Source organism: Panicum virgatum, chromosome 8K (assembly GCF_016808335.1).
Source record: "Panicum virgatum strain AP13 chromosome 8K, P.virgatum_v5, whole genome shotgun sequence".
NCBI lineage: Eukaryota > Viridiplantae > Streptophyta > Magnoliopsida > Poales > Poaceae > Panicum > Panicum virgatum.
Window position 1 is genome coordinate 46,882,987 of NC_053143.1, and position 10,965 is coordinate 46,893,951.

Genomic DNA, 10,965 nt, shown 5'->3' on the forward strand with positions numbered 1-10,965 from the left:
TAATACCAACCGGTGCCTAAGGCTCATTCAAAGATTACATCCACCCCAAAAGTACCGGTATGGAGATGAACCGGTACCTATGCTACCATAGGTACCGGTTTATCTCCATACTGGTACTTTTGGGGTAGACCTAAGCCTTGTTTTCTAGTAGTGTAATGATGGAAGTAGATCGGATTCCCTTGGAAACGGATTTGGATATTTCGGATATCCATCTTCATGTTTCTTTCCCGTTTCCATCCGATGGAAGCGGACTAGGATTTGCATGGAAATAGATTCAGATATTTCAGATATCCATCTTTCAATTTCCTTTTTCCATCCCTAGCTGAAACCCAAACCATGGCCTTACCTTCCCAAGCACGGCCCAACTCCCACGTGCACGCACACTACTACAGAATCTCTTTTCCCAGGCGGGAAAAAGCCTTTTCTGAGACGGGCAGCGCAACCACCTCGAAGCTTCCGTCACAATTAATGAAGCATTAACCGAGGCGGTTTGCTGTCCGCCTCGGTTAATCGAATAAAAAATTAAAAGAAAAAAGAAAAAGCCCGGCGAGCCCAACACGGGCCCGGCGAGCCCATCCGCCGCTGCCGCCGGATCCCGCCGCCGCCACCGCGTATCGCCCGATCCGGCCCCGCCGCAGCTCCTGCATGCTGGGGGGAGGTCAGAGAGGGTGCCGCCGTCCGCCGCGCCGCACGCCGTCCACGGGCCGAGATCCGCCGCGCCCCGAGCACCGCCGCGCCGCACGCCGTCCATGGGCCGCTGTCCTCGGGCCGAGCACCGCCGCATGCCTTGCCGCCGCCGCCACCGCCGGGGAGGCCGCCCCGCCTCGGGCGTGCTCTGCCCCACCAGGGAGGCCGCTGGATCCGGGTGCCGCCGCTAGTTCCGGGCATCGCCAGCCGCGCTGGACCTCGCCGGCCTCCTCCGCCGGCCGCGCCAGCCGGCTGAGCTGCGGGAGGGGAGGGGAGGGAGGGAGCATGGGAGGGAGGGGCGGCTTGGACTGCGGGAGGGGGCTGCGGCCGCTGCCTGAGGGGGAGAGAGAGAGAGAGAGAAGAGAATGAGTATTTGAAATCCTAAGTGTTGTTTATATATGCGTGCTCGCAATTAGGCCTTTTGGGCTAGCGGGCTGAGCCTAATTTACCGGGACGGTTCATTTACAGTGCCTGCCTCGGTTAATATATTAACCGAGTTGTTTAATTTAACACAACCCCCTTGGTTAATATACATTAACCGAGGCGGACAAGTTAAGACGCCCGCCTCGGTTAATCAATTTTGCGAGGTGGTTTTTTATAACCGTCTCGGTTAATAAAAAGTGACCGCCTCGGTTAATGCAGGCCATTAACCGAGACGGTTATTTTTTCTGCCCGCCTCCGAGCTCATTTTTTAGTGTTTCGTAAAATAGATTTTTTAGTGTCTCGTAAAATAGAATTTTGTAGTAGTGGCACTCTTTTTCTTACTCGAGCAGATCCTGCTCATAATTCTTTCTTCCTTGTTTTTCTCTAGTGCCGGTACGTACCCTGTGCTTCTCCTTGCACTAAGACCATTTCCAGTGGAGGTTTCATAGGAGTTTCATGCACATTAATTAATTAGCATGACATGTAGGATTATATGATGGCATGACATACAATTTAAGAAGAAAGAGAAGAAACCAGTTTCATCTATATGAAACTCTCTCTACACGAATACAAACACACTCCATGGATCTTGAAATTAAATGCAACATGGTCCTAGGAAAGCACAATATGAAATTATAAATTGAGAGAAATAGTTTCAATTATTGTTTCATAGTCTTCTTGCTACGTGGCTATCTTGGAAACATCAACATGAAATCCTCCACTGGGGACAACGGCAATAATATCCATGGTTCCTCCCTCTAAAAGGGATCACTACTGGATCACGATCTCGCTCGCTCCATCCTTGCATCCACTGCTACAGATGAGGCCTTTTGTCCTTGTTCCAAACTGGCTTTTGTCCCGGTTTTGGAACCGGGACTAGGCTTTCGGGACAAAAGCCTTGAGGCTTTAGTCCCGGGTGGTAGAACCGAGACCAAATGTCCATGATGCTAAAAAAAATTGCGCCCCGCGGGATTCGATTGCAAAATTATCTCTTGTCTCACACACAGTTTCCTTGCCAACCCACCTACACAACACATATGACTCAGTATAGAATGCCTCTCTTTTGAACTATCACACAGAGAGTCCTTTAGTCCGGGTTGGTGCCACCAACCGGGACTAAAGGTTTACCCTTTAGTTCGGGTTGGTGTTACCAACCGGGACTAAAGCTCCCCGCCTCTCCCTAGCCGTTGGACCTGGGACTAAAGGTTTCATTGGTCCCGGGTCCAATAGTGGCCGGGATTAATGTGCAGGACCAAAGGTCATTTTTGTTGTAGTGATCCCTGCAGTAGGGTCCCATGGCCACCTTTTCTTTCGTATGCATTGCAGCCATGATGCCCCAGCATGAAGCTGCGCATCTGTGGTATCTCTCAATGTCAAAAAAATTTACATCAGGAGGAGGAGGAAGAAGATGAAGAAGAAACATAAAAGTCTGACGATGAAGAGCCCAGTCCAAGTGACATTAAAATATATCTTATGTTTTCATGGGTTTCAGGCAGCTTGTAGGACTTGGGAACGTTTGCCATAATCTGAAGGATGTTCCTTCTAATGGTCCGAGTACCCTTCCAGCCATCTAGTCCTTATATTATACCCCATCAGAACCTAACCTACCTAAAATGCGCTAGGCTCTCAAACTAATGGAGTAGAAGTGTAGAACTCATTACTGAATGCCCTTCATGCAAGCAAATAAAATCACCAGTTAGTTGGATACTAGCCTATCAACCCGTGATCCCGCACGGGCTAATTAGAATTAACATAAAAATAAGACTTATAGCTAATAATTATAATTATCTATCTCACGCCCTTTTTCATCTATTAAATATTTTAACACATACTCTAAAATATATATTATCATTATGTAGTTGCAATAAATTTTATTTTTCATCACACTTTCATGTATGTTTGATATATATTTAATTGAACTAATTGTTTATAAATTGATATTCTTGTCTCTTCCATCATACATGAATACATATATAGTGACACATATCATGAGTAGTATATTTCTAATTTTTTTAAAAAAATCTAAGATTTCTCTATTTTTTTAGAGTGTCCATCTAGAATTCTAGGTGGCTTCACGTGGGACTTCAAAAGGAGCCTCCAGTTAGTAATAGCAAGATGAATCTATGAACTTCAGAGGCCAAAAACAGCTGTACACTGCTCCTCACATGGTGGCCTTCCGTGAACTGTGAATATAAAGAAGCATGTATACATTAGAATTTGTCCACTTCGACAACCCTCGCTCGCTGGCTTCACGTGCGCCAAAGAAACCAATTTACTCCCTCTGCCCTTTATTAATAGTCGTTTTTAGTTTTCATGCCACAAGTTTGACAAAATTTATAGAAAATACGTGCAACATTTGTATCTCCAAATAAATTTATTAAAAAACTAGATTTAAAGATCTATCTAATGATATCAATTATATATCATAAATATTAATATTATTTTATATAAAATTAATCAAAATTATTTTTCCGGAAGCGAGAACGACAATTATTTAGAGACGGAGGGAGTAGACCGTACTGCCTATTTATGCAGCTCCCAGTGGTTTTATTACTCTATTTCGCTCAGTCTAACCTATTTGTTTATTGAATGGTACGAGTGGGCAGATAAGGCTTTGCATAGACGACAGGGTATCTAGAGATAGGATCGGATTAAGATGGAAACAGCTGCTCCAGCCAAAAACACACACATATGAACACTAATAAACTGACATGCTATACGTCAGTGAATGAGTTAAGTCCTAACAAATTAAATCCAGCTGCAGACTTCACTAGCTTGATCTTCGCCAGCCAAGTACTTGAAAGTGACTACATTTGCAACCACTAGGTGTTGAATAAAAGTATTTTCATTATCTTAGCAAAAGATCAAATTGATTGGTAGCCGGCCAAGCCTACAAATTAAATTAGTCTAACATGAAGCAGATGTAAATTAGGCTGGACAAGACAAAAATAATGACCAAGCAATGAGCCTTGAATCAATAAACGGTTAGTACTATTATTATTGTCGGCAAGAGACATCATGACAGCTGTAACATAGGAGTAAGTTTTAATAAAAACGTGATGATTGCTTAGTGCGAACCGTTGTTAATCTCAGATGATTAGTGCTCACTTAATTTATATTCGACTTCTAAAAACTAGTTTATCCCATGGTAGACTAATGGCCACTGCCACAACGGATGATTGAATATTCTGCAATTACAGTCTTTGTTCCTAACCTTTTAGATTGTTTTGGGGTAGGAGTTAACAGGTCTATCCTGGTCAATGAAATGAGTTTAGAGCCCTAAACAAATTAAGTTAGGCTGGCCAAGCCTACAAATTAGTTGAACATGAAGCAGATGTAAATTAGGCTGGACAAGCCAAAAATAATGACCAAGCAACGAGCCTTGAATCAATAAACGGTTAGTACTATTATTGTCGGCAAGAGACATCATGACAGCTTAACATAGGAGTAAGTTGTTAATAAGAACGTGATGATTGCTCAGTGCGAACCGTTGTTAATCTCAAATGATTAGTGCTTGGTTGCCAGGTTGGTACAATGTCCACATCAATATAGTCAGCAACTTTGAGCTAAGCTAGTACACTTAATTTATATTCGACTTCTAAAAACTAGTTTATCCCATGGTAGAATAATGTGCCACTGCCACAACGGATGATTGAATATTCTGCAATTACAGTCTTTGTTCCTAACCTTTTAGATTGTTTTGGGGTAGGAGTAGTTTATCCCATGGTAGAATAATGTGCCACTGCCACAACGGATGATTGAATATTCTGCAATTACAGTCTTTGTTCCTAACCTTTTAGATTGTTTTGGGGTAGGAGTTAACAGGTCTATCCGAGTCAATGAAATGAGTTTAGAGCCCTAAACAAATTAAGTTAGGCTCGCCAAGCCTACAAATTAGTTGAACATGAAGCAGATGCCGTCAAAAATAATGAATGATGAATGAGCAGGATTCAGATGAGGATGCTCTCGGCTAGCCGATGTCAATTTGTAAGGATAAAAAACAGTTGAGTAACTCTTATATGCTTGATTAATGCTGCTTGAGTCCATCCTAAACAGTCCACCACATCAATAATTATGCATATTGCACAACTGGAGATGCTTGCATGGGAAGAGCATCTATCTCGCGCGCCCGGCCAACTGCTCTGTTGCGTAAGTTTAAATAATGTGGCAACACATGACAACAAATCCTGAGTCTCTTAACTACTCCCTGCGTTCTTATTAAATGTCATATTATATTTGTCATAAGTTAAACTTGGTAAATTTTAACTAAATTTGTAGAAAAATTAATAACATTACAATACTAAATTTGTCCGGCCAACTGCTCTGTTGCGTAAGTTTAAATAATGTGGCAACACATGACAACAAATCCTGAGTCTGTTAACTACTCCCTGCGTTCTTATTAAATGTCATATTATATTTGTCATAAGTTAAACTTGGTAAATTTTAACTAAATTTATAGAAAAAAATTAATAACATTACAATACTAAATTTGTTTCATTAAATCCACCATAAAACATACGTTGATAGTGCATATGTTGGATAGTATAGTTGTTGCTATACTTTATATAGACTTGGTCAAATTTAGTTAATTTTGAATATTCTGCAATTACAGTCTTTGTGCGTAACCTTTTAGATTGTTTTGGGGTAGGAGTTAACAGGTCTATCCTGGTCAATGAAATGAGTTTAGTCCTAAACAAATTAAGTTAGGATGGTCAAGCCCACAAATCAGTTGAACATGAAGCAGACGTCGCCAAAAATAATGAATGATGAATAAGCAAGATTTGGACGAGGATGCTGATCAAATAGCTCCGCTGGCCAATGTCGATTTGTAAGGACAAAAAACAGTTGATTAACTCTTATATGCTTGATTAATGCCGCTTAAGTCCATCCTAAACAGTCAACCACGTCAATAATTATGCATTTCACTACTGGAGATGCTTGCATGGGAAGAGCATCTATCTCGTGCGCCCAACTGCTCTGTTGTGTAAGCTTAAATAATGTGGCGACACATGGCAACAAATCTTGAGTCTCTTAACTACTCTCTCCGTTTTTATTACATGTCGTATTAGGATTGTCTTAAGTCAAATTTAATAAACTGACTAAATTATAAAAATTAATAACATTACAATACTAAATTTATTTTGTTGAATCCACTGTGCTGAAGTCAAGATGAACCTTCAAATCTCGTAATGTTGCTTGCTTGTGATGAGTTGTTACAACACCAACCCTCGCATTTATGTGTAGACCCAGCTGGTTAAAGACTTTGACTCGAACCCTACATTATACTGCCACTACTACAAAACAGGCCTTTGTTCCTGGCCATTTGTCCCGGCAGCCTTTGGGCCCGGGACAATAGGTGGCTTTTGTCCCGGGTCCAACGGCTAGCCGGGCCAGCGGGGGACGGGGGCCTTTTGTCCCGGTTGGAGACACCAACCGGGACAAAATGGGAGCCTTTTGTCCCGGTTGGTGGTTCCAACCGGGACAAAAGGCCCGCGTAGCCTTTTGTCCCGGTTGGAACCACCAACCGGGACAAAAGTCCCCCCTTTTGTCCCGGTTCGTGCCTCCAACCGGGACAAAAGGCCTTGCGCCCCTTATCCCCTTCCCTCTCCCCCCGCCCGAGCCATTCAGCTCACTTGTTTTCTCTGTTCTTGGCTCGGGATAGAGGAGTTTTGCTCATTTCTTCACCACATTTGTGAAGATCTTTGATTCCCCGTCCATCCATCTGCTCTAAAGGTTTGGGGCTTGTTTTTCTCTTCTTCCTTGGCTTGTATAGCTCATTTCATACTTTAGAAATAGAGAAAATGTGTAGCTAGCTCATTTCTTGGACATTATTTTGCTAGCTAGATTGCATATGTAGGCGTAATTTTCTTTTAGATTTAGATGAGTATATGGATAGTAGAAATTTTTAGAATGAGTGTAGATACTTCATGTGATGTACTTGTATATATGACCATATTGTGGATAGTTGATTTTTTTATTCGTGAATGAATTAATGAAATGAGTATATTATAGAATTTTTTGTATTATGAATGGATTATTTTGACACTCTAGTGATGTATTTAATCAGGCTCACATTGAAACCATCTAGAAGCTAAAAAAATCTTTATTTCGAAACAAGTATACGTCGTTAATCTCCATCCAACGGTGATGGCACTACCTTTCAGGGATACACGATGCGCTATAAGGACGTCGCAAATCGGTTGGTCGCATCACCAGCACTTCCGATTGATAAGAAGACAGCATTTGACGCAGTCAGCATGCCGTTGTTGTACTGAGAGCATATGAACGAGCATGCTGCCTGTGCCAAGTGCTGTGCCTATTAATCGTAAATGTTGGTGCTGCGACTAGCCGATTGGTGACATCCTTGTACCGCACCGTGTCCCCCCGAAAGGCAGTGTCATCACCGCAGGGTTGAGGTTACTGACATATACATTTTCAGAAATAAAGGTTTATTTTTCTTCTAGAGGGTTTCTGGATATTGAAAAGAGTGTACTCCTGGAACTGAAGGGTGTCAAAGTAATTAGAAGTTATAGAGATTTCTTTCAATTAATTAGAGATTTCTTGAGGATTAATGATACATTTCGTCTTTTTTTATATAATTTCATTGTTATTTGCAAGAGTTATTAATCTGATCATTGTAATTGTAATAGTAAATAATTTTTGCTTTGTAATGGTAAGAATTTATAATTTTGTGGAAAATAAAGGTATTTTTCAGTAAAATATGGCTTCAACAGCTGGAGGGAGTGGCGCCGGTGGGGGTGATCGTTGTCCTTCTGGAGAGAAGGGCACAACTCGAGTAGGTCGTCGGTCCAAAAAACCTAGTGCTTTTCATAGGGCAGCGCTCCGTTATTTGGAAAAAGAATATAGAGAATGCATGGCAAGGGGCGAGGAACCTCCGTTTGATCTTGAGGATTTATTGCGGCGTTACGGTTCGTCACCACCAAACTCGGAGGTTTCAGCTCCGCCATCTTATTCTGCGCCAGCAAGAAATCCGTTAGAACATTCTGCGTTCCAACGCAAGGACGGTTGAAAACCTATGTGTTGTTGACCGAATTTTTAAATTTCATGTATAGTACTCCTTTGTTAAGTTCTGTAATGGATTAAGTACCCCTTTTAATTAATCAAGATGTATGATAGATATTGCATATCTTTTAATTATTCATGTTATGTTACATTTAGTTTAATTTAGGTTTGATATATTTTATTTATTCGATACGTGTAAAGAATTCAAATCGATTTATTTAAAATGCAGATGGACCGGCAATGGATGTACAATGCTGACCGACGTTCGAAAGAATTCATTGATGGCCTGCATTATTTTTTGTCTGTGGCTGAGGCAAACAAGCAGAATGGTTTTATGTGCTGCCCGTGTGTTCATTGCAACAATAACAAGGATTACTCATCTTCAAGAATCCTACACAGCCACATTTTCGCAAATGGTTTCATGAAAAAGTATGTTTGTTGGACGAAGCACGGAGAACAGGGGGTTACCATGGAAGACAATGAAGAAGAAGATTTTGACGACCACTTTCCCGGGAATGCTGGAATCGGTGCATTCGATGACGATATTCCCATGGAAGAGCCCGAAGTAGATGTAGCAGAAAATGATCCCAGCGACGATCTGGGGCAAGCATTGCACAATGTGCAGGCAGACTGTGAGAGTGAAACGGAGAGGTTGAAGTTCCAGAAGTTGTTAGAGGACCACCATAAGTTGTTGTACCCAGATTGTCAAAATGGATTTAAGAAACTTGGCACCACCTTGGAGTTGCTGCAATGGAAGGCGACAAATGGTGTATCCGACAAGGGATTTGGTGAATTACTCAAACTTGTTAAAAAAATGCTTCCTAAGGACAATGAATTGCCTGCCACAACGTATGAAGCCAAACAACTTGTTTGCCCTTTGGGACTGGAAGTGCAAAAGATACATGCATGCCCCAACGACTGCATCCTCTACCGAGGCGAGTACGAGAATTTGGATGCATGTCCCGTATGCAGTGCATTGCGTTACAAGATTAGAAAAGATGATCCTGGAGATGTCGAGGGAGAGCCTCCCCGGAAGAGAGTTCCTGCGAAGGTCATGTGGTATTTGCCTATAATACCACGTTTGAAGCGTCTGTTTAGAAATAAAGATAATGCTAAGTTGATGCGATGGCACAAAGAGGAACGCAAGAAAGACTCGATGTTGAGACACCCCGCTGATGGGTCGCAGTGGAGAAAAATAGATAGAACGTACCCTAAATTTGATTTGGATGCGAGAAACATAAGGTTCGGTTTGAGTACGGATGGCATGAATCCTTTTGGTGAGATGAGCAGTGGTCATAGCACTTGGCCTGTGACTCTTTGTCTGTACAATCTTCCACCATGGCTCTGCATGAAACGAAAGTTCATCATGATGCCAATGCTTATCCCGGGTCCAAAGCAGCCCGGAAATGACATTGATGTGTACCTAAGACCATTGGTCGAAGAACTCTTATTGCTCTGGGGCGATGAAGGTGTACGGATGTGGGATGAATACAAACAGGAAAACTTCAACCTACGAGCATTGCTGTTCGTAACGATCAATGACTGGGCTGCTCTTAGTAACTTGTCAGGACATTCGAACAAGGGATACAAAGCATGCACACACTGTTTAGATGATACCGATAATATATGGTTGACTCACTGTAAGAAGGTTGTATACATGGGTCATCGTCGGTTTCTTCCCATCAGGCATGCGGTACGAAAGAAGGGCAAGCATTTCAAAGGCCAAGCGGACCACCGAACAAAACCGATGCACCGTAGTGGTAAAGACGTCTTCAACATGGTAAAAGATCTAGAAGTTGTTTTTGGAAAGGGATCTGGTAACCAACCTGTTCCGAACGAAAATGGAATGGCGCCCATGTGGAAGAAGAAATCTATATTTTGGGAGCTACCATATTGGGAAGTCTTAGATGTTCGTCATGCAATTGATGTGATGCACCTCACGAAGAATTTTTGCGTCAACCTGATAGCATTCTTGGGAGTGTACGGAAAGACAAAAGATACAGTAGAAGCACGTCAAGAATTGCAACGTATGGAAGAACGAGATGCCTTACATCCACAACAGCGAGATAATGGACGACAATACTTAAGTCCTGCCAGCTATACTCTTAGCAAGGAAGAGAAAGAAACCATGTTTGACTGCTTGAGCAGTATAAAGGTTCCATCTGGATACTCATCCAATATAAAAGGAATCTTAAATTTGGCAGAGAAGAAATTTACAAATCTCAAGTCCCATGACTGCCATGTGCTTATGACTGAACTTCTTCCGGTTGTGCTGCGGGGGATTCTGCCTGATAACGTCCGGTTAACCATCGTGAAGATATGTGCCTTCCTCAACGCAGTTTCTCAGAAGATAATTGACCCGGAGAATTTGATAAAGCTGCAAAACGATGTGGTGCAATGTCTTGTTGGCTTTGAGCTGATATTTCCACCATCTTTCTTCAACATCATGACACATCTTCTAGTGCACCTTGTCAAAGAGATTGATATTCTCGGACCAGTATTTCTACACAACATGTTCCCATTCGAAAGGTTCATGGGGGTACTCAAGAAATGTGTTCGTAATAGAGCTCGTCCAGAAGGAAGCATCGCCAGTGCCTACGGAACTGAGGAGGTCATTGACTTTTGTGTTGACTTTATTGATGACCTTAAACTGATTGGAGTCCCTGAATCGCGATATGAGGGGAGACTAACTGGAAAGGGTACATTAGGAAAGAAATCTTATGTCTGCACAGATGATTTCTCATTCAAGAAAGCGCATTATACGGTTCTTCAACAATCATCCTTGGTTGACCCATATATCGAGGAACACAAGAAAATTCTTCTCTCCAATTT